Below are 25080 nucleotides of genomic sequence, written 5' to 3' on the forward strand. Positions count from 1 at the left end.
TTCTCTATTTTTCTGTTTTTCATTCCATTGATCTCTGCCCTAATGTTTATGATTTCCTTTTTCTGCTTGCTTTTGGCTTAGTTTGCCTGTCTTTTTTTAGTTTCTTAAAGTACAAGCTTAACTTACTGATTTGATATATTTCTTCTCTCCTAATACAGGCATTAAAAGGTATAAATTTCCCTCTAAGCAGTGCTTAGAGGCCAACCAATGATTAGTTGGAGGTTGTGTTTACGTACCTTCAGCTAACAAGGCTTCCTCCCTTGCACAAGACCTTACACTCAGCTAGGGATGAGTAGATACCTGTAGCTCTTTCTGGTCTCTCCTGAGTCTGCACTCAGCCTTACACGTGTATGCAACCTTCCAGACCACCAGGAGGGTCTGGGAGTTTATCAAAGCCTCTTGTACCTTTTTGTTTTCTGGATCTCTCTATGAAATTGCTGGATGGTTTTTGCTTGCTCCAAATATCTCAGCCTCAGGCAGCTGCAATTTTGGGCTTCTTTGATAGTTTGCCACCAAGACAATGATTATTTTTGACAAATTCCCTGGGCATGAGTCTCCCACCTTCCCGACCCTCTCCAGACAAGCTCAGCCTTGGTAGGCTACCAGCCATGGAGTTGGGGGTGGAGGGATGGTGGCAGCCTAAGGCTAAAACTCCACAGGCTCCCACTGGTTCTACTAAGGTTGAGTAGTTTTTCTTGAAGTACTGCTTCACAGTTTATTGGATGCCATTGGTCACTCCCCATATTTGAGATGATTTTTTTGGTGAGTGTTATCTGGTTCTGTTACTGCTCTTAGGGGACAAGATTTGCCAGGTTTCTCAGTCTCTCATTCCAGAAGTCTGGCCCCACAATTGATTAATTTTGAATGTTAAACCAACCTTGTATTCCTGAGATAAACCCTACTTGGTCACAATGTGCTAACCTTGTTATGCATTCATTGGATTTGATTTGCCAAAATTTTGTTAGGGATTTTTACATTAGTCTTCATGAGGGAGATTACTTTCTAGTAATATCTTGTAATATCTTAGTCTGGTTTTGATATCAGCCTAATGTTGGTGTCATAGAATGAGTTGAGAAGTATTCCCTCCTGTGTAATTTTCTGAAAGAGTTTGTGTAGGATTGGTACATTTCTTCCTGAAATGTCTGGTAGAGTTCATCAGTGAAGTCAGTTGGTATGAAGTTCTTTTTGTGGGAAGGTTTTTTTTTTTTACTATAATTTCCATTTTTTACTAGATAGAAGGCTAGTTGGATTATTATTTTTTTAGTGAGCTTTGGTAGTTTGTGTCATACAAAAAATGTATCCATTTTATCTATGTTGTAAAATTTATTGACAAAGTTATTCATAATATCTCCTTATTATGCGTATGAAATCTTTAACTTCTGTAGTGATGTCTTTTCTCCCAGTACTAATATGGGTAAGTTGTTTCTTCTCCCCTTTTTCCCAGTGATTATTCTGATTAGAGACTTGCCAATTTTATTTATTTTCTCACAGAATCATCTTTCAGTTTCATGTATTTCTTACTTTTGTTTTTATTTCATTGAATTCTGCTCTTATCTTTATTTCCTTTTGTCTGTTTACTTTGGATTTAATTTACTCCTTTTTTCCTGATTTCTTAAGGTGAAAGCTGAGGTCATTGACTTGAGACTATTTTTCTTTTCTAATGCACGTGTTTAGTGCTGTAAATTTTCCATAACTGCTGCTTTGCTGCATCCTACAAATTTTGATATGTTTTGTTTTATTTTCATTCAGTTAAAAAACTTTCTAATTTTCCTTTTGATTTCTTCTTCACTCCATGAGATATTTAGAAATTTGTTATTTGGTTCCTAAAATTCCCAAGACTTTTCTGTTATCTTTCTAAATTACTTCCATTGTGGACAGGGAACATCCTTTGTGTGATTTGAATCCTTTCAAATTTATTGAGACTTGTATTATGGTTATGAATATAGTTTACATTTAGTGCAACAATTGATATATGATTGGATTTGTCTGTTCTCTTGCTATTTATTTTTTATTTCTCCCATATAATCTTTGTTCCCTTTCCCTCTTTTCTGCCTTTATTTGATTTTAGTCTTTTTTATGACTTAATTTATCCTTTTGTTGGCTTGTTATCTATAACTCTGTTTTGTTTTTCAGTGGTTTCTTTAGAATTTATTGTATATATTTTAATTTATCACAGACTATATTCTAGTTATGTTATACTACTTCAAGTATTGTGTAAGAACCCTGTAATGGTATGCTTCTGTTTCTCCCCTCTGGCCTTTGTGGTGTTGTATTCATACATTCACTTATATAAATGTTATAAATCCAATAATATATTATTGTTCTTTTTGCTTTAAAGAGAGTTAAAAATTAAGAAAATATGTTTTTTATACTTAAGCACAAATTTATCATTTTTGGTGGTCTTTGTTATTTTGTGTAGATCTAGATTTCCATGTGGTGATATTTTCCTTATGTTTGAAAGACTTTTGTTAACATTTCTTATAGTGTGGGGCTGCTAGTAATTAATTCTTTCAGCTTCTGTGTATTTGTAAGTTTTTATTCTTTTCTTTTTGAAAGATATCTTTTGCATTGTCTCCTACTAGAAGTTGCTGTCGTTCTTATCTTAATATCTATATATCTAATATATAATTTTTCTCTGTTGCTAAGATTTTTCTATCATAGATTCTCCATGGTGGATTTTCTATCATAGATTTCTATCCATTGATTAGGATGTTCCTTTTCTTTTTATTTCTTGTCTTTGAGCTGCATTGAGCATCTTGGATCTGTGAACTTAGTTTTTATCGAATGTGGAAAATTCAGCCATTGATTTTTTGGATGTTTTTTATTCCTCTCCTCTCTTCTTTGGGGACCTTAATAACATGTAAGTTAGTCCATTTGAAGTTGTGTCACAGTTTATTGATGCTCTGTTTATTTATTTTCATCTTTTTTTCTCTCATTGTTTCATTTTATATAGATTATATTGCTTTTTCTTCAGATTCTCTAGTTGTATCTTCTTTGGTGTCTAATCTCTATGTAAATCTATTCAGTATATTTTTTATCTCTAGAAGTTTGTTTTAACTCTTCTTTATATCTTCCATGTTTCTATTCAACATCCTCAGTCTTTCGTCTATCTTTTTGGACGAAGGGAATATAGTTCTGATAACTCTTTTAATGTCCTTGTCTACGAATTCTATCATTTGTGTCATTTCTTGGTCTATTTCTAATAATTGATTTTTCTCTTCATTATGGGTTGTAACTTTCTACTTTTTTGCATTCCTGATAATTTTTTTTTAGATTGTATACATTATGAATTTCATCTTTTTGGTCTGGAAATTTTTGTATTCCTATAAATTTTCCTAAGGTTTTTCTGGGATTTTAGTTGCTTGGAAATAGTATGATCTTATTAAGGCTTGCTTTAAACTTTGTTAAACAGGACCAGATACACCTTCACTCTGTGGCTAATTTTGCCCCCTGCTAAGGCAATACCCTTCTTGTATTCTTGGAGTTCCTTTGAATTAAGAGGTTTTCCACTCTAACTGGTGGAAACACAAAATTTTCTCATTTCTGTTTGAGTTCCTGGAATTGTTCAATCTTCTCATCTTGGGTGTTGCTTTTCCCAGCCTTGGGTAATTACTTCATATGCATGTGCTGATCAGTACTTAGCTGAAGATTTGAGAACTTTCTGTAGATCTCTGGAGCCCTCTCTCTTTGAAGCACTCTCCTTCATGGTACTCTGCCCTGCATACTCTGTTCTCTGCAGTCTTCCTGACCTTCCAGTGCTGTTTCCTCAACAAAGGGAATCTGTGGGCTCCAACTGGATTTCCCCTCTCTGTTCTGTGGCTTGGATACTCTCTCCAAGCAATAAGCTAGGAGCAGTCATAGAATTCACCTTACTTGTTTTCTCTCTGTCAGGGATCGTTATCCTATTCTATCCAATGGCCCAAGTCTGAAAGCCATTGTCTCATACAGTTTGTCCAGTTTTATAATTCTGTCAGTCAATGAGGCTAAATCTTGTTTCTCTAGCTTCATTTTGGCCAGATGGAAATCAGGATATTCGCATTCACCCAGCAGTCAGACTGATAGTTTTTAAGGCAAAAAGCAAGAGAGTTTTACTTTTGTACTTAGCAACTTTCAATATTTCTTATTGCTCTTTTCAAAAATAAAGCTCTACATGATCTGGGCCCTTTTGTACCTTTTAAGCCTTAGGCCGTAAGTTTTCTTTCACTGATTCTATTCTAGCTTTACTCCTCTTCTTTTTGTTTCTCACATGTGCTGCAAATCTTGTATTTGTGTTTATTCCATCCCCTGCAGTATGCATACTCCTCTCTTTATATGTCTAATCATTCTGTATCTTTAGCTTATTTATCACTTCTTTGCTAGGAACTTTCCTGACCAGCTATCTGAAAAGGACCTCCAACACAAGTTGTTCCATCGTCTGATCTTGTAGCACCTATAAAGCTGCTGTAATTATCTTTTTTATTTGTTTATTTCTTTTATCCATTGTACTTATTAATGGTTAGTTATCTTATTTATTTGTTATTATCTTCCTTCACTAGAATATAAGCTGTATTATCTCCCTACCACATGGCAGGCGTACATTAAATATCTATTTAATGCACATAAAAGGCTTATTTAGATAATGAATTTATCCATATTGTAGTCCGTAAATGAATGAACTTTTATCTATAGGAAAAAGTGTTAAAGAAGTTGGATCGATTTATCTTAGTAAGGCTTTTATATTTTTAGCATCATTTCTCTCTGTCAATCTTTACAAGTAGCAATCCTTCCCAACATTCAGTCCCCAACTCAAATGCCACCTACTTGATTTTTCTCAAGTAAAAGCATTTCTTTTATTTACTGTCGTAACACTGTAGAATAGCACTTATCACTTTCTAGTTTTTCTCTCCCCTTCCAGACTATTTCCTGTGAGCAATAACTGTGCGTTATACATTTCTCTGTTCTCCAGATCTCTCAGTGAGTGATTCTTCTGAGTCAGAATGCTTAAAATGCTGTTTAAAAATGATTATTTACATTTGTAGTGTGCTTTCTAATTTATGAAGTGCTTTTACATTTATTTTCTCATTTAAAATAATACAGTTTCTCTGGTGTGAATGGCGTATATTATTGCGTGCTATAGGTTATGCCTTTGATATCACAGAATAACATTATTCTGCTCAAAACACCACTAAGACCCGTATTGAGAAACAGTGTAGGATCACGGTCTATGAACATTCCTGGACAAAATCTCTCTCTCTCTTTAATGCCAAACTGAATTCTTTTCTCCCTCTGTCCCCAATACGTGGCATAGTGCCTGGAACATGGCAGGTGGACCTGCTCATTAGATGTTTAATGAATAACTTAAAAAATAAAATTGGAAATCAATCAGTTTTAGCAGTCTGTGTTTCTTTTCTAAATTTCTTTGGTACCTCCAATCTCTGGAGGAGCCCACCCCTAAGTAAATTTGTGGATAGTCAATGGCAACAAAATCCAGAGTATCTTGATTTTTTTTTTTTTGTTAGATTGGCACCTGAGCTAACATCTGTTGCCAATCTTTATTTATTTCTGTTTTTCTTCTTACCCCCAAAACCCCCCAGTACATAGTTGTATATTCTGGCTTTAGGTCCTTCTGCTTCTGCTATATGGGACGCCATGTCAGCATGGCTTAATGAGCAGTGTGCTAGGTCCGCACCCAGGATCTGAACTGGCGAAACCCTGGGCTTCCGAAGTGGAACGTGTGAACTTAACCTGTCTGCCACAGGGCCAGCCCCAGAATATCTTGATTTTTAATTATTTCGTATAATAGCTTTGATTCTTTTATACAAGTTGGACATAACTTAGAATTATGATTTATACATTAGAAGGGAACTTATAAATTATCTAGGCTAACTTTTCATCTAATTCATCTTATCTCTTGGCTTTATTACATATATATGCATTTGTATCTGTATTGCTCTCCCTTGGGAACTTCAGAGTTGTTTTTCTATCCTTGTTAGGTTGAGAGATATCTGTTATAGTGTTCTGATAACTCTGATTTGATGTTTTAACACTGGGGATAATTTTTCCCTGCAGTGTGTTCAAAATATCTTTCTCTGATTAAACAGAGCAGCAGTTACATGCAGTGGTTGTCTAGGGTATTCACTAGACCTTATTACAGAAGACATGATATAGGTTGGTCATATTTTGTTAATATAACAGTGAATTGAACCACATCATACTTCATTTCAACACATTTTTTTGTGTTGAAATACAAAACTAAGTGTAGATTATTTTCATACTCACTGAGGCACATTAGACAAATTTCCACCCAAAACAGTATTATTTATTCAAATGAAAAACTGAAAACATAGTCCAGGTAAATGTTAGTAGCTACTCAGTATGTTCTCTAAGAATTTAAGTTTCTAAATGAAAATTTTCTATGCTTTTCTTGTTAAATAAGTTTTTATTTATCTCAAAGTCCAGGAAATCGGAATTTCCTTACTGAAAGACCTGATATAGTTACAGGTGAAGATTGTGGAACCATGGATGAGAGAAGACAGTCAGACTTCATTATTGAAAAACAGTCAGTACAACATATTTTGGAAGAAAATAGGAAAGACGTTTCAAATTTTCTTGAAGATGCGAACCAGCCAACACCCAGCCTTCTGTCAGAGAATTGTGACTCTTTTATTAGTGAAAATGTGATCAATTTATTAAACATAGATCAGTGGAGTATAAAGAAAACCTTTGACAAGTGTGGTTTTGACAGTATGGGAGATATTTGTGCAGTCACTAGTTCTGATAAAAACCATTCCACTGAGAGATGCATTAGAAGTATTTTTACAAATCCAGAGTTGACTTTTAGTAATTCTACTTTTAATAAAACAAGTTACCCAGAAAAGTGTCAGCCAAACCAGAACTATCAGAAAGAGTATAACGATCATGAAAGAAATAATCTTAGTACATCTTTTGAGAAGGATAGTTTCCCAGCCAGCTCTGAAAAAAAAGGTTGGTGTTATACATGAGAAGGGTAATAATCTATTGGTCTTTTTGTTTTTAGTACATATTTATATATAATATAGATATGTGTGTGTGTGTGTGTGTGTGTGTGTGTATTTGGAGGAGTATAAAATTGAAAATAGAGTGACATTCTATTATGTGACATTGTGTGGACCAGTGATTTCGTTCCATATGGGTCATGCTAATAAGCTTCCAATTTAAAAAAAAGAACTAGTTTGTGCTAGAGTTTTAGTTCAATGCATACTTTTATTTTTAAAGGAAAATTTGAAAGTGATTACCAAGAGAAGGCACCACAGAAGACAATCCAGATATATCCAGTGAACCATTTGTAAGTTTTCAGGTAAATCTGGGGAATGCAATTCAGCATCTAGTATAATGCGTATTGAAGGGTTGAATTGATGCAATGTGAGGTAGGGGTGTTGCTGTCTCAGAGTGGGCAGACTGGCTTCTACAAAGGCTTGCCAGTTGTCAGAATCTTAGTAATATCACCCTAGTTGAGAGTATGGTGCTCGTATTTGCCAGCACAAAGCCGTCATCTTATCTGAATCTTAGTGTTAATTAGATTTGAGAAAACTGACTTATGTGTTCAAGAAACTTACACACTCACCAGAATGTCAATTTATTAATTTACAGTAAGAAATAGAAGGGTTACTTATATAGGAATGTTTACTGGCATGATAAGCATGTTTTCTAATTTTTGGCAGCTCTCCATGGGAAGGTGGCTTGGTTAGTATAGAATCAGAACAAGGGAGTAATAGAATTCAGATGCTAATGGCATAAGCAAACATATCAAGAGTTTATGAGACTGCAGTTATACTTAATTAAAGAAAACTTGTAGTTTCAGAATAGTCCTAACTTTCTTGGTAATCATTGTGGTTTAGTCAAATCTTGGTAATTAACAATCATGAATTAGAATAGGTTTTTATTTTAGAAGTACTTTCTTATGGAAATATTTAAAATATCTATTTGTAAAAAGAATACCTATATGCCATTTTTATGGGATTGGCACAACGAATAAAACATTCACAACTTATTTAATACATTAAAAAAATTAGGTTCTTTGCTGTCAAACTTCCAGGTATTCAGAAACTTATGAATAAAAACTAGCATGTTAGACCTTGAATTTTAAAATGTACTTTATGAAAGTGATTTTAGAACATGGTTCTCAAAGCTGGGTGCAGAACTGAATCACTCAAGGGGGTGATTTTAAAATACAAAATACCAAGTTTGACCCACACCCTTAGGATGGAGCTTATTTATTTTTTAAAAAGCTTCCCTTATAATTCTGATCTGCAGCCAACTTTGGGAACCATAATTTAGAACAATAATTTTCAGAGAGAATAAATCAAACTTTAATACTGTCTTATTTGTGACCCTAGGGGTAATATCCCTTTGAAAGAATTGCCTTCTAAGCAGTCGTGGAACTTTGGACTTTGGTGAGGTAAAGTACATTTTACATTATCTTTCCAATTAAGTCAGTTGATAATTCATGTCATATTTTAGTATTTGCAGTGTACTTTCATTTAAGGTTAGCTTTTATTGAAAAATTTCTTTTTAGGCTACTTTTCTTACTCTGGAGAAATTATAGTTTAGGTCTAGAAATAAAATTATTGCCTTTTCAGAAACTATAATGTGTTTATTTGAGAAAAACCAATCTAGATGCATTTATTTCTTTATTTCTTTAAATTTTTATTTTTTTCGGATGTACATCGTATTTCGAATTCTGTGTACATTACATCATGTTCCCCACCCGAACACTAATTATAGTGCATCCCCTCACATGTGAGCCTAATCACCCCTTTTGCCCTCCTGCCTCCCCCACTGGTAACCACCAGTCCAATCTCCAATGCTATGTGTTTTTTTTTCTTTTTGTCGTTTTTAATCTTCTACTTATGAGTGAGATCATATGGTATTTGACTTTCTCCCTCTGACTTATTTCACTCAGCATAATACCCTCAAGGTCCATCCATGTTGTCACAAATGGCCGGATTTCGTCATTTCTTATGGCTGACTAGTAGTCCATCGTGTATAAATACCACATCTTCTTTATCCATTCGTCCCTTGATGGGCACCTAGGTGGCTTCCAAGTCTTGGCTATTGTGTATAATGCCGCAATGAACATAGGGGTGCAAGGATCTTTATCCCTTTGTGTTTTCAAGTTCTTTGGATAAATACCTAGCAGTGGAATAGCTGGATCGTATGGTAGATCTATCCTTAATTTTCTGAGGATACTCCATCCTGCTTTCCATAGTGGCTGCACCAGCTTGCACTGCCACCAGCAGTGAACAAGGGTTCCCTTCTCTCCACACTCTTTCCAACATTCGTTGTTTCCTGTGTTCTTATTTATAGCCATTCTGACCGGAGTGAGGTGATACCTCATTGTAGTTTTGATTTGCATTTCCCTGATAGCTAATGATGTTGAGCATCTTTTCATATGCCTGTTGGCCATCTGGATATCTTTGGAGAAATCTCTGTTCAGATCTTTTGCCCATTTTCTAATTGGATTGTTGATTTTTTTGTTGTTGATCTATATAAGTTCTTTGTATATTTTGGATATTAACCCCTTATTTGATATATGGTTTGCAAATAGCTTCTCCCAATTGTTAGGTTCTCTTTTCATTTTGTTGATGGTTTCCTTTGCTGTGCAGAAGCTTTTTAGTTTGATGTACTCCCATTTGTTCATTTTTTCTTTTGTTTCCCTTGGCCGGTCAGACATGGGACTTGAAAATATGCTGCTCAGACCAATGTCATAGAGCATACTGCCTATGTTTTCTTCTAGAAGTCTCATGGTTTCGGGTCTTACATTCAAGTCTTTAATCCATTTTGAGTTGATTTTTGTGCATGGTGTAAGGGAATGGTGTACTTTCATTCTTTTGCATGTGGCTGTCCAGTTTTCCCAACACCATTTATTGAAGAGACTCTCCTTTCTCCATCGTATGCTCTTGGCTCCCTTGTCGAATATTAGCTGTCCATAAACGTGTGGGTTTACTTCTGGGCTCTCAATTTTGTTCCATTGATTTGTGTGTCTGTTTTTGTGCCAGTACCATGCTGTTTTGGTTACTATGGCTTTGTAGTACAATTTGAAATCCGGGAGTGTGATACCTCCAGCTTTGTTCTTTTGTCTCAGGAATCCTTTGGTTATTCGGGGTCTTTTGTTGTTCCATATAACTTGTAGGATTCTTTGTTCTATTTTTGTAAAAAATGTTGTTGGAACTTTGATAGGGATTGTGTTGAATCTATAGATTGCTTTAGGAAGTATGGACATTTTAACGATGTTAATTCTTCCAATCCAAGAGCACGGACTATCTTTCCATTTCTTTGTGTCTTCTTCGATTTCTTTCAACAATGTTTTATAGTTTTCGGTGTGGAGATCTTTCACCTCTTTGGTTAAGTTTATTCATAGGTATCTTATTCTTTTTGTTACAATTGTAAATGGGATTGTATTCTTAATTTCTCTTTTTGCTACTTCGTTGTTAGTGTATAGAAACGCAACTGAGTTTTGTACATTGATTTTGTATCCCGCAAGTTGACTATATTCCTTTATTATTTCTGAAAGTTTTTTAGTGGACTCTTTAGGGTTTTCTAGATATAAAATCATGTCGTCTGCAAAGAGTGACAGTTTCACTTCTTCTTTTCCAATGTGGATCCCTTGTATTGCTTTTTCTTGCCTGATTGCTCTGGCTAGGACTTCCAATACTATGTTAAATAAGAGTGGTGACAGCGGGCATCCTTGTCTGGTTCCTGTTCTTAGAGGGATAGCTTTCAGTTTTTCTCCATTGAAAATGATATTTGCTGTGGGTTTGTCATATATGGCCTTTATTATGTTGAGGTATTCTATACGCATTTTATTTAGAGTTTTTGTCATAAATGGATGCTGTATCTTGTCAAATGCTTTCTCTGCATCTGTTGAGATGATCATGTGATTTTTATTCTTCATTTTGTTAATGTGGTGTATCACGTTGTTAGATTTGCAGATGTTAAACCATCCCTGCATCCCCGGAATGAAACCCACTTAATCATATGTACGATGTTTTTAATGTATCGTTGTATTCGATTTGCTAGTATTTTGTTGAGGATTTTTGTGTCGATGGTCATCAGTGATATTGGCCTGTAATTTTCTTTTTTTGTGTTGTCGTTGTCTGGTTTTGGTATCAGGATAATGTTTGCTTCGTAGAAGGAGTTAGGAAGCCTCTCCTCCTCTTCAATTTTTTGGAAGAGTTTGAGAAGGATAGGTATTAACTCTTCTTTGAGTGTTTGGTAGAATTCACCAGGGAAGCCATCTGGTCCTGGACTTTTATTTTTTGGGAGGTTTTTGATTGCTGTTTCGATCTCCTTACTGGTGATCGGTCTATTCAAATTTTCTACATCTTCTTGGTCCAGTTTTGGAAGGTTGTATGTTTCTAAGAATTTATCCATTTCTTCTAGATTATCCAATTTGTTGGCGTATAGCTTTTCATAGTATTCTCTTATTATCTTTTGTATTTCTGAGGTGTCCGTTGTAATCTCTGCTCTTTCATTTCTGATTTTATTTATTTGAGCCTTCTCTCTTTTTTTCTTGGTGAGTCTAGCTAAGGGTTTGTCAATTTTGTTTATCTTTTCGAAGAACCAGCTCTTGGTTTCATTATTTTTTTCTATTGTTTTCTTTAGTCTCTATTTCATTTATTTCTGCTCTGATTTTTATTATTTCCTTCCTTCTGATTTTGGGCTTTGTTTGTTGTTCTCTTTCCAGTACCTTTAGGTATGCTTTTAGATTGTCTATTTGGGATTTTTCTTCTTTGTTGAGGTAGGCCTGAATTGCTATAAACTTCCCTTGTAGAACCGCTTTTGCTGTATCCCACAGATTTTGGCGTGTCATGTTTTCATTTTCATTTGTCTCCAGGAATTTTTTGATATCTTTGATTTCTCCATTGACCCAATCATTGTTCAGTAGCGTTTTGTTCAATCTCCACATTTTTGTGGCTTTTCTGGTTTTCTTTCTGTAGTTGATTTCCAGTTTCATACCTTTGTGGTCAGAAAAGATGCACGGTATTATTTCGATCTTCTTAAATTTATTGAGACTTGTTTTGTGGCCTAATATGTGATCAATCCTGGAGAATGTTCCATGGGCATTTGAAAAGAATGTGTATTCTGTGGTTTTTGGATGGAATGTTCTGTATATATCTACTAAGTCCATCTGGTCTAATGTGTCCTTTAAGGCGAGTGTTTCCTTATTGATCTTCTGTTTGGATGATCTATCCATTGGTGTAAGTGGAGTGTTAAAGTCCCCTACTATTATTGTGTTACTGTCTATTTCTCCTCTTATGTCTGTCAATAATTGCTTTATGTATTTAGGTGCTCCTATGTTGGGTGCGTAGATATTTATAAGTGTTATATTTTCTTGTTGGATTGTTCCCTTTATCTTTATGTAGTGCCCATCTTTGTCTCTTATTACAGTTTTTGATTTAAAGTCTATTTTGTCTGATATAAGTATTGCTACCCCTGCTTTCTTTTCTTTGCCATTTGCATGGAATATCTTTTTCCATCCTTTCACTTTCAGTTTGTGAGTGTCTGTAGGTCTGAAGTGTGTCTCTTGTATGCAGCATATACATGGATCTTGTTTTTTTATCCAGTTGGCCACCCTATGGCATTTGATTAGAGCATTTAGTCCATTGACATTTAAAGTAGTTATTGATAAATATGTATTTTTTGCCATTTTGTCACTTTCTCTTTTTTTGGGTGTTTTAGTAGTTCTTCTCAGTTCCTTTCTTTTTCTCTTGCTCTCTTCCCTTGTGGTTTGATGGTTATCTTTAGTAATATGTTTGATTTCTTTTGTCTTACTTTTTGTCCTGCTTGTTATAGGTTTCTGGTTTGTGGTTACCATGAGGATCCTATTTAATATACTGTGCATGTAACAGTCTATATTGAGTAGATAGACTCTTTAGCTTGACCTCTTTCTAAAAGCTCTACTTTTTCACTCCCCTCCTCCCACATTATGTTTTGCACATCATATATAGTCTTGTGTTTAGTGTGTGTCTATCTATTACCCTCTTATCATTGAAATAGGTGATTTTAGTACATTTGTCTTTTAACCTTCATATTATCTTCACAGGTAGTTGATCTGCTGCCTTTACTGTCCTTTTACCTTACTAGTGATTTTATTGCCTGTCTTTTGTTGTTGTTGTTTTGGGTTTTTTGGATAATTTTTTTTTATATCTCTATTTGTGGTTATTGCTTTCCCGCTTAAATAAATCCCTTCAGCATTTCTTGCAGAACTGGTTTCTTGGTGATAAACTCCTTTAATTTTTGCTTGTCTGGGAAGCTGTTTATCTCTCCTTCCATTCTGAATGACAACCTTGATGGATAGAGTATTCTTGGTTTTAGGTTTTTTCCTTTTAGCCTTTAAATATGTCGTGCTATTCTCTTCTTGCCTGTAGGGTCTCGACTGAGAAGTCCACTGATAGTCTGATGGGCTTCCCTTTATATGTCACTTGCGGCCTTTCTCTTGCTGCTGTTAGGATTCTCTCTTTGTCTTTAATTTTAGACATTTTGATTATAATATGTCTTGGTGTGGGCCTCTTTGGGCTTCTCTTGTTTGGAGCTCTCTGTGCTTCCTGAAGTTGGATGTCTGTTTCCTTCTTCAGGTTAGGAAAATTTTCCTCGATTATTTCTACAAATAAACTTTCTGTCCCTTTGTCTCTCTCTTCTCCTTCTGGGACCCCTATAATCCGAATGTTAGCACGCTTGATATTGTCCCAGAGTTCCCTTACTTTCTTCTCATTCTGTCTAATTCTTTTTTCTCTTTTCTGTTCTGCTTGGGTGATTTCCTCTAGTCTTTCATCTAGTTCGCTGATCTGTTCTTCTCCTTCCTCTACTCTGTTATTGAGTCCCTTGAGTGAATTTCTCATTTTGAGTATTGTATTCTTCATTTCTGATTGTTTTTTTTTTATATCTTCCAGTTCTTTGCTGATGTGCTCACTGTGTTCATCCATTCTTCTCTGCATATCTGTGAGCATCCTCATGATATTTTGTTTGAATTCTTTGTTGAGTAGGTCACTAGTTTCTGTTTCACTTAGTTCTAATCTACAAGAGCCGGATCCTGTAAGCTCTTCACAGCAAAAGAGACTCAAGTTCAGAAAGATTAAATAACTTGTTCACAGTTACACATTTGAGCCAGGATTCAAACTTTTGTCTTATCTGACTGTATATTTTCAACTATATTAATTGTTTTGTCTTTTTGTCTTCAGTATGTACATTGAGTACATATCATGAATTCATTTAATAGAATTTATTGTCGTTCTCCTGTATGCTAGACACTGAAGATTCAGTGGTGAAGAAACAGTTTTTGTTCTTATGAAGCTTATATTGTGTTATGCACTAGACTCTGCAAGGTACAGAGATGAAGGGACATGGGACCTGTTTTAAGGAAGCTATGGTCTAGTAGCTAGACAGAAACAGAAAAAATATAATACATTTAGATAAATTGCTCCAATTGGGGTTTGTACAAAGGGCAGTGGGAGACAAGTAAAAAAAAATTCTAAGTTTCATGGCTAGTCAGGAGGAAGATGTAATAGAGGAGAAAACTTTTGATCCGGATATCAATTAATAAGTTTACCAAATGGACAAACTGCCTTCATACTATGAAGAAGAAGCAACATAGATAGAAACTAACAAGTGAGAGAGTATAGCTTATTTTAGAAGCTGCAAAGTAACTTCATTCCAGTTGTTATTGCTGCTACTATAGTGTAAATTGCAAGTGATGGTGGAATGGCAAAAGATAATTCTAGACAATATAAAGGGCTAGATCATAAAAGACTTTACATGACATATACCAGTTTTATTTTCTGTCACCAAACAGAGCCACTGAAAAAATTTTAGTAGAGGAGTTTGATGACATCTGAGTATTAAAAAGTTGACTCTAGCAACAATGAGAGATTTGAGAAGTGGCATGACTCAAGGCAGGGCAAAAAATAATGAGGGCTTGAAGTTGAGCAGTGTAAGTAAGGATGGAAATGAGGGAAGAGCTATCACAAAGATTTAGAAGATCTTGATTTGATAGTTGTTGTTGATTAGTTATGGGAGAAGGAAAACATTGAAGGAGACCTGGATTTATTATTTGGGTAAATGGGTAGTTGATGGGATAGTGCCATTCACCTAGATTGAAGCGTTAATGTTTTATTGAGGATTTTTGTATGTATGTTCATCAGGGATATTGTCCTGTGATTTTCTTTTCTTGTGGTGTCCTTGACTAGTTTGGATATCGGGGTAATGCTGGCCTCATAAAAGGAGTTTGGAAGAGTTGTCTCCTCTTCTCTTTTTTGAAATAGTTTGAGAAGGATAGGTATTAATTCTTCTTTGAATGTTTGGCAGCATTCACCAGTGGAAGCCATTGGTCCTAGACTTTTGACATTGGGAAGTTTTTGATTACTGGTTTGATATCTTTACTAGTTATAAGTCTATTCATATTTTCTATTGCTTCATGAATTAGTCTTGGTAGGTCGTATGTTTCTAGAAATTTATCTTTTTCTTCTAGATTGTCCAGTTTGTTGTTGTATAATTAATCATAATGGTGTCTTATGATGCTTTTTATTTCTGTGATATCAGTTGTAATGGCTTTTCTTTCATTTCTGATTTTATTTATTTGAGTCCTCTCTCTTTTTTCTTGTTAAGTCTAGCTAATGGTTTGTCAATTTTGTTTATCTTTTCAAAAAACCAGCTCTTAGTTTCATTGATCTTTTCTAGTGTCTTTTAGTGTCTATTTCATTTATTTTCACTCTGATCTTTGTTATTTCCGTCTTTTACTAACTAGGTTCAGTTTGTTCATTTTCTTGTTCCTTGAGGTGTAAAGCTGTGTTGTTTATTTGAGATCTTTCTTGTTTCTTAATGTGGGCATTTATCACCAGGAACTTCCATCTTAGAACTGCTCTTGTTGCATCCCATAAGTTTTGGTATTTTGTATTTCCATTTTCATTTGTCTCAAGATATTTTTTAATTTCTTTTTTGATTCTTCTTTGACCCATTAGTTGTTCAGGAGCATATTATTTAATATCCACATATTTGTGAATTTTCCAGTTTTCTTCTTGTAATTGATTTTGAGTTTCACGTCATTGCAGTTAGAAAACGTGTTTAATGTGATTTCAGTCTTCTTAAATTTATTAAGATTTGTTTTGTGGCCTAACATATGGTCTATCCTGGAGAATGTTCCTTGTGTGCTTGAGAAGAATGTGTATTCTGTTGCTTGTGGATGGAATGTTCTGTGTATGTATGTTTGGTCTATCTGGTCTAAAGTGCCATGTAAGGCCAATATGTTTTTATTGATTTTCTGACTGGATGATCTATCCTTTGATGAAAGTGGGGTATTAAAGTCCCCTACTGTTGTATTGTTGTATATTTTCTCTCTTTAGGTCTGTTAATATTTGTTTTATTTATTTTGGTGTTCCTGTGTTGAGCGCATAAATATTTACAAATGTCATATCCTTTTGTTGGATTCACCCCTTTTTTATTATGCAGTCATGCATTGCTTAATGATGGGATACATTCTGAGAAATACGTCAGTAGGCAATTTCATCATTGTGAGAACCTCATAGAGCATACTAAAGGGGAACAAAATTTGCCATCTCAAAATGTGTCTCTTTAACGTGAGGATTGTTTTAGGCTGACTATTTCTGAGAAAAAAAGACTTAGAAAGTTTGTCTTGTAACCTACCCCTTAACTGCCTAAAAGAATTCAGATTAAAAAAAGCTGTCTGAGGAAGCAAGCTATCACCTTAGCATAACATGAACTAGGTGATAGACAGGAAGGCACCTAGAAAAGCCTGATTTTTGGACTCCCTTCTGTGTTTTTCTGTTTCTGTGGCCAAACACATGTTTTCTAAGCATTTGCTCCTTTTCACTTACCTGTGAATTGCCTTCTTTCCCTTTCAAGTCCCTGACTCTCTTCATCTCCAGCATCTTATTTTGTCTTTACCTGAAGATGATATTTAAGGTGAAGGCTTTGGCTAGTTACTTGGTTTTATTGTGTTTCTCACATGTGTACATGTTATTAAACTTTTGTTTTTCTCCTGTTAATTTGTCTCGTGTCAATTTAATTTTTAGATCAGCCAGAAAAACCTAGAAGAGTAGAGGAAAATTTCTTCCTCTCTTACAGTACTTACACAAACCTCAATGGTATAGCCTGCTACACACCTAGACTATATGTTACTTTTCTTAAAGGATCACTGTTGTATACACAGTCTGTTGTTGAATGAAACGTTTTTATGTAGTGCATGACTATATAATGACCTTCTTTGTCTCTTATTACTCTCTTTGTCTCCAAGTCTCTTTGTATTAAAGTCTATTTTGTGTGATATATGTATAGCTATGCCAGGTTTTTTTTTGGTTTTCATTTGCATGGAACATCTTTTTCTGTCCCTTTACTTTCAGACTGTGTGTGTCCTTACCTCTGAAGTGAGTTTCTTATAGGCAGCATATAGATGGATCTTGTTTTTTCAGTCTGTTTAGCCACTCCATATTTTTTGAGTGGAGAATTTAGTCCATTTACATTTAAAGTAATTATTAATAGGTGTGGACTTATTGCCATTTTGTTCATTTTTTTCTGACTGTTTTGTAATTCCTTTGTTTTTTCTTTTTTTCTTTCTTTGTGATTTGATGATTTTCTGTAATGGTGTGCTTAGGATTCCTTTTTCTTTATCTTTTGTGTATCTACTGTAGGTTTTTGCTTTGTGTTACCATGAGGCTTATGTAAAACAACTTATAACATTCTAAGTTCTTAAAAACTTAAGTTTGAATGCATTCTAAAGATCTAAATTTTTACTGCCCTCCCAAGTTTTATGTTTTTGATGTCACAACTTATATCTTTTTATCTTGTGTATTTATTAACAAATCATTGTAGTTGTTATTTTTAGTACTTTTGTCTTTTAACCTTCATACTAGCTTTATAAGTGATTAACCCATCACCTACAACATTAGATTATTCTGAATTTTACTATATAGTTACCTTTACCAGTAAGATTTATAATTTTATATGTTTTCCTGTTACTGATTTAGGGCCCTCTTGGTTTAGCTTAAAGTCCCTTTAACATTTCTTGTAAGGCCAGTCTAGTGATGATAAACTCTTTTAGCTTTTGGTTGTCTGGAAATCTTTTTATCTATCCTTCTATTCTGAAGGACAGCTTTGCTGGATAGGGTATTCTTGACTAGCAGTTTTTTCTTCCAGCACTTTGAATATGTTGTGCCACTCCCTTCTGGCCTGCAAAGTTTCTGCTTAAGATCTGCTAATAGTCTTATGAGGGTTTCCTTGGATGTAACAAGTTGTTTTTATCTTGCTGTTTTTAAGATTCTTTCCTTGTCTTTAACTTTTGATAACTTAATTATAATGTGTCTTGGTGAGGTCTCTTTGAATTCATCTCATTTGGAACTCTCTGGGCTTCCTGGATCTGGATGTCTGTTTCTTTCCCCACGTTAGGGAAGTTTCAGTCATAATTTCTCTAGATAAATTTTCTGCCCCTTTCTTCTTTTGGGACCCCTATAATACAAATATTGGTCCACTTGATGTTGTCAATAAGTTCCTTGTGCTATCTTCATTCTTTTTCATTCCTTTTTCTTTTTGCTCCTCTGATTGGGTAAATTCCACTGCCCTGTCTTTTTGTTTGCTGATCCTTTCTTTGGCTTCATCTAGTCTTCTTTTGTACCTTTCCATTGTATTTTTCAGCTCTGTGATTTATTTTTGGTATTTTTCTTATACTTTCTATGCTATGTTCTCTTTGTTGAAATTCTCTCTTTGTTCGTGTATTTTTCTCCTGACCTTGGTGAGCATCTTTATGATGGCTAATTTGAACTCTTTATCAGGTAAATCACTTATTTCATTAAGGTCTTTTTCTGAGGCTTTATCTTGTTCTTTCATATGGAATGTCTTCTTCTGTTTCTTTATTTTCCTGGATTCTCTGTGTTGGTTTCCATGCATTCTGTAAAACAGCCACCTCTCTAGTCTTGAAGAAGTGGCCTCGTGCAGGAGATGAACCTTATGTTTCAACCCTGCTGTAGCTCTTGGTTGTCTCTCAAACCTGTGTGGTTGTTCAAGCAGTCTACCTTATTTTTAGTGGCTCCCAGTATTTGAGGGTGTGCAAAAACCTGCCAGTGTCCCAATAGGGAAGATCTCAGTCAACATCTAGATTCAGTCTAATTGGAAACTGGACCCTGATGCAGCAGCTTTTGAAGTATGTAAATATATCTCATTCATGGGAAGACTTTGACATGAGCATTTCTGTGTGCTCATCTGCACTGAGCCCTGGTGTGATAGCCATATAAGAACTGTTTGTTTGCTGACATCCTGTTGAATCTATGAACACAAGCCCTGCTGGCCACCAGAGCCAGGCTATCAAGGGATGTGTCTTTTGGGCAGCTGACACAGAAACCCTGGTGCTAGATATGTGCACAATCTCCTTTCTTGGAGACATTAGCAACCTAGGGTGGGACAGATGGAGAGTGTGAAGATGGTAACTATTGGGCTTCCTGGTCTCTGGAGAGGATTGCAATTAGCCCCTAGGTCTGTGCTTAGTTAGAAGCTTGTCCCTCAGGCCACAGGTATGAAGATAAGCTAATAGGCTTCTTTCACAGAAAGACGGGCATTTCAGTCTGCTGCCTCACTGCTGTGCCCTGGACCGGTAGCTGGTTAGGGAACTCTTTCTTTGTTCATTATAGTCCTGTGGGACCTGTGAACGTAAACTGTAGGGGAGGAAGACAATTCCTCTACCCTCTGGGTCCTTCTGGCTGGTCTAAGAATTAAATTGACATGAGACAGAATAACAGGAGAAAATCAAAGTTTGATAACATATGTACATGGGAGAAACCCAGGAAAATCTTGCTGGAGTGGCTGAAATTGCCACCTTAATACCATCTTCAGCTAAAGATAAAGGAGGATATTGGGGGTAGTGGTTTGGGACTTCAAAGGAGAGGAAGGCAATTTACATGACGATGGAAATGGAAATGTTTGATAAACAAGTGTTTGCTGAGCCATCTGTAGACAATGGGAACTGAAAGAGATCTTTTGATAAAATGGCCCTTGCTAGATGTCTTTCTGTCTACCACACCTAGAATTATCTATGGTGGTATCTCCTTCCTGGGACAGGCCCTTCTATCTTAAATTCTTTTAGGCAGTTAGGGGGAAGGTCAGAATTTCTTTCAAAGAGTCAAAGACTCTTTTGTCCTTAAAATAATCAAGGCAAAGAGACACATTTTGGGGTGGCAAATTCTTTTTTTTTTTTTTTTTTTTCTGGGAAAGATTTGCCCTGAGCTAACATCTATTGCCAATCTTCCTCTCTCTTTCATTTTTTTTCCCCTCCCCAAAGCCTCAGTGCATGGTTGTATATTCTAGTTGTAAGTCTTAGTTCTTCTATGTGGTCTGCCGCCACAGCATGGCTGCTGACAGACGAGTCATGTGGTTCCATGCCCGGGAACCAAACCCAGGCCACCAAAGTGGAACACACCGAACTTCAACCACTAGGCCATCAGGGCTGGCTCAGATGGCCAATTCTGATCCCCTTCAAAGCCTTGCTGGCTACCAGAGCCAGCTGATCAAGGGGCATCCCATGGGTGGCAGCTGCGAAAACTGGGCCTCCAGACAATGTGCACAAGCTCTTTTCTGGGAGATACTGGTGACTTGGAGCAAGGCAGAGTTGGACTGTGAAGATGGTGCCCGCTGGGCTCTATGGTCTTTGGAGAATATTTCAGTAGGCCTGTAGATGTGTGTTAAATTAGAAGCCTGCTCCTTAGGCCAAAGATTTAAGATAAGCAAATAGGCTTCTCTCACAGAAGGATTGGGGTGCGATTCAATCTACTGTCTCTTTGCTTTGCCATGGAGGATAGCCAGTTAGGAACTCTTTCTCCATTTGTTACAGTCCTGTGGGACCCTCAAATGTAAGCTCCATTCTGCAAGGTACTGGTGACCATGAGCAAGGCAGCGGGAGAGTGGAAAGATGGTACCCAGCCTCCGAGTTCACTGGAGAGAATTACAGTCAGCCCTTAGATGTGAGTTTAATTAGAAGCCTGACTCTTAGTTTGCAGCTATGAGGATAAGCTAATAGGCTTGTTTCACAGAAAGACTGGATAGTCAGTGAGCTGCCTCTGCTCTAGGCCCTGAGGTGCAGCATGGTGAGCCTGTGCGAGCCCTTTAGGAACTGTTTTTCCGTTCCGTGTAGCCTTGTGGGTCTCATGGACACAAGCCCTGTTGGCTTTCAAAACTTGACGTTTTGGGGGCTTATCTCTTTGGTGAAGGTCTTAAAAGTTCAAGTACCAGATATGAGGGTCAAGCCATTCACTCCTTGGGGAGAAGCTCAGAGTTGTGGGTTCCCTCCTGGTTGTGGATCACCATGCCCAGGTGGGGTTTATGGTAAGATTGTGTCTCGGCCTCTCCTACCCATTTGACTGTGGGTTTTTTCTCATTCCCCTGATGTATAGGAGTCTCTGAGCTTGTTTTGGGGTTTCTTTCAGAGGAAGTTGTTCTGTATGTAGCTGTAGATTTGGTGTGTCTGTGGGAGGAGGTGAGTTCAGGATCCTCCTACATTGCCGTCTTGAACTGGAACTTATTTAATTTTAAAGTAGTAGAGGAATAAGATTTAAATTATGGTTGTTACCAATGGGAAGGTAATCACTAGAGAAATAAAGACACATAGAAGATATTCAGAATTCAAGGGAGTGGGGATGTCACACTAGGAAACCTGATCAAGATGGGAAAGAATGAAATAACTTTTAGATAAATGGGAAAGGTAAAATGTAAGGAATGAAACCTGCTTAGCAATTAATATATGAAATATAAAGAGGTTGATTTTTCTTAACAAGATTCAAAGAATATCAAATTGAGAAGAAAAAAATAATCTTTATAGTTTTTCAAGAAACATGTAGAACATAATAATAGAGGTTAAAAATAAAAAGATGGCAAGATATATGTAAATAAAATATATATTATTGGAACAAGGAGAGTAAAAATTCAATGAAAAGCCCATTCAGAAAGGAGAAGAAGAGGTGATACAGAGTTACTGATCCATACAGATCATGAAATCCTGCTGGGCAGACATTGTGTGAAAATCTTGCTATCCTAGAGGATGGGGAAATTCCTTAAATAATTTAGTTTCTTCTCTTTGGGACCATTTTATTTGTCTGTTATCCTCTATGAACAGATCTGAAGTGGATATTGGAGTGTTTGCCTGTCTCGGGGGTCTATATAGCTTTCTCAGCTTGTGTCTTACTGGTGCAGGTTTGGGGCTTGAATATTCTAAGAGTTGAACGTACAAGGCTTTTTAAATGATTAAATAGTGAGGTTAGAAAAGAGGCTTTGCTCGACAAAGTTATTCAGGGCTCCAAGCTGGTAGGGACTCTGGTATCTTCAACTGGTAGGTTTCCAACTTGTTGATACTGGGTATAGCGGAAGGGAAAAGGAAGTGGAGGATTGTGGAGAAAATTTTTATGGGCCAGCACTGGCAGTGGTGTACACCACTTTGCCCATGACCAGAACTTAAATCACGTGTCCAAACCAACTCCAAGGGAGGGTAGGAAATGTGTTTTAGCTGTATGCTTAAAAGGAAAGGGAAACATGTTTGGTGAACAACTAGATGGTTTCTCCTTTATGCTACCTATTTATCAAAAACTGTATATCCCACCAACAGAGAATATATGTTTTCTATAAGTCCCTACTATATTTGCAAACATAATTCATGTAGTAAGCCACAAAGAAAGTCTAAGAGATTTATCTAAGGAGAGATTCATAGCCATATTCTCTAATAAAAAATTCATTAAATTAGAACTAAAGAAGAGGAAAAGAAGTTGCTTAACCTCCCTTATCTTCTTGAAAATTAAGAAACACTCTGGTTTTGAAAAAGAAAAAAAGAAAAGGAAATGAAAATAAATTACAAATTACATAGAAATTGATGAAAACCAAAACCAATGATGTATTCTGTAGAAAATTGATACCTCTAAGAGCTTTTACTATTTAAAAAACCTGAAAATAAATGAACTGATATCCAACTTAACAAATTAGAAAAAGAAAAACAGAATAAATCTCCAAATTGCTTTAGTATCTTTTCCTTTTTTCAGCTGCATTTGTTATGATTACCTGAATCCTTTCTTTTTTGTCAATTCATTTCTTATCAAGTGTCTCTTCTGTTGCTTGCTGTTTCTAAATGAATTTCAATTTTGTTTTGTTTTATTGTTTGTCATAGGCAAATTTTTCTTTGTGAGTTTAAAATTATCTTTGTGGAATTAAAGTAATATGAAGGAAGAGTACTGTAAAATGATTTGGTGGGGTGAAAAGGGAGCTATAAGTGGATATTATTGTGTATACTTAGGAGTTCTTAAATTTTATTTTTCTTTTAGATTCTGATGGAAAAAGGAGGAACGTGTTCTTTAAAAGGCAGGCCAACCTCTACTATGAAAGTCTGTCAGTATAAGTGAATTTTTTTCTTTTAAAAAAACTAACATTTAAGTGGAAATTGTTTTAAGTGCTTTTTTTTTTAGGTTTTTGCCAGCAAATATGTTTCCTAGATATCTTAGAATATACTAGTGATGCAATTGTCTTCAAAACTACTTTTATCTTTTATAAAATGTGTTATACATGATGAATATATGTAACATATATGTACATTTTAGCGAATAATAGTAAAACAGATACCCTTGTACTCACTTTGTAGCTTAAGAAATAATACGTAATCAGTACATTTGAAGATCTTCTCAATTGCATTTCCTATCCTGCCCCCTAGAGGTAACTATTATCCTGAATTTGTTTTTATGGTATCACACATAGACTTTTACATTGCTTGGTTTTGAACTGTTCACAGATTGAGGCAAATGCTATATATTTTGCTGCAACTTGCTTTTCTTTGTTCACCCACTCTGATATTTGTGACTCTAATATACTTAATTATTTATTTACTGCTATGCAACCTTCTGTTGTGTGAATGTACCTCAATTTATACATTTTCTGGCATTGGTTATTTAGATTGTTTTGAATATTTTGCTATAATAAACAATGCTACTTGGACAATTCTTGACATTTCTCCTGGCACACATGTATAAAAAATTTCTCTTGAATATGAGTCAAGGAGTAGAATTGGCTAGTTCAAATGTTATGTGCATCTTCATCTATTCTAGGTAATACAAGATTGTTTTATAAAGTAGTTGTGCCAGTTTAAACTCCCACTTGCAGGAGCTAAGACTCTTAGTTGTTATATATTCTCACTAACACTGGATCAGCTTTTTATCATTGTTGGAATCTGGTATTTCATTGTAATTTTAATTTATATTTCCCATTATTAATTAGCTTGATTTGCCACCCCTGTTTATCTGTGAAATACCTTTCATGTCTATTGGTCATATTTCTTTTAGAAAGTTTGGCTTTCCTTATAGGATATATCTTTTCCATATGTAGATATATATGTATATATCCTATATATCTTTCATATATATACACTAGATTCTAATTGCTTGTAGGCTGCGTGTAGCAAATACTTCATATTTGAGTGGTCATTTTAGTTTATACTGTCTTTTTATGAAAAATAGTTTGTGGTACTTTTTAGATATTCTGTGATGGAATGATTCTTTCGGATATCTACTTTGCTAGGATACCTAGAAATCTTTATCAACTTTTTTCTTTTGGATTTAATTTAAATTTTTGAAGTGTAAACCAGTAGTCTGGTTTCTATCCTATCTTGTCTGCCCTATTTCCTTTTGCCTCATATGAGTAACTTTTTTATTGGTTTATGGTTTATCATTTTACTATGTTTTGTTGTGTTCTGTTTTTCTTCAAAATAAAGCCTAAGAATATATAAACACACATATTCACATGAGTCTTAGTTCTCCACTTTTCTCACTTAAATGTAGTATAGGATATTTTGTATAATATAGGATATTTTATAGATGAAATAAATGGATTCATTTATTTAGTAAGTTTCTTATAGATTTCTCCATCTTAGTACTAGACATTTCTTCATCCCTTATTTATGACAATTTGGTAATCTATTATGTGGATGGGCTATAGTTTATTCAGTCATGCCCTGTTGGTGGACATTTGGCTTGTTTCCAGTATTGTGTTCTTATAAACAATGCTTGGTGAACAACTTTGTGTATATGTTTCTTAATTGTG

At 35.4% G+C, this 25080-nt stretch overlaps 1 pseudogene; it reads left to right on the plus strand.

Annotated features, from left to right (window-relative positions):
- Nucleotides 1-25080, plus strand: part of LOC138918140 (regulator of DNA class I crossover intermediates 1-like) — a 72344-nt pseudogene that overhangs the window by 41633 nt on the left and 5631 nt on the right.

The sequence above is a fragment of the Equus caballus genome, chromosome 16 (genome assembly GCF_041296265.1).
Source record: "Equus caballus isolate H_3958 breed thoroughbred chromosome 16, TB-T2T, whole genome shotgun sequence".
In the NCBI taxonomy this organism is placed as follows: domain Eukaryota; kingdom Metazoa; phylum Chordata; class Mammalia; order Perissodactyla; family Equidae; genus Equus; species Equus caballus.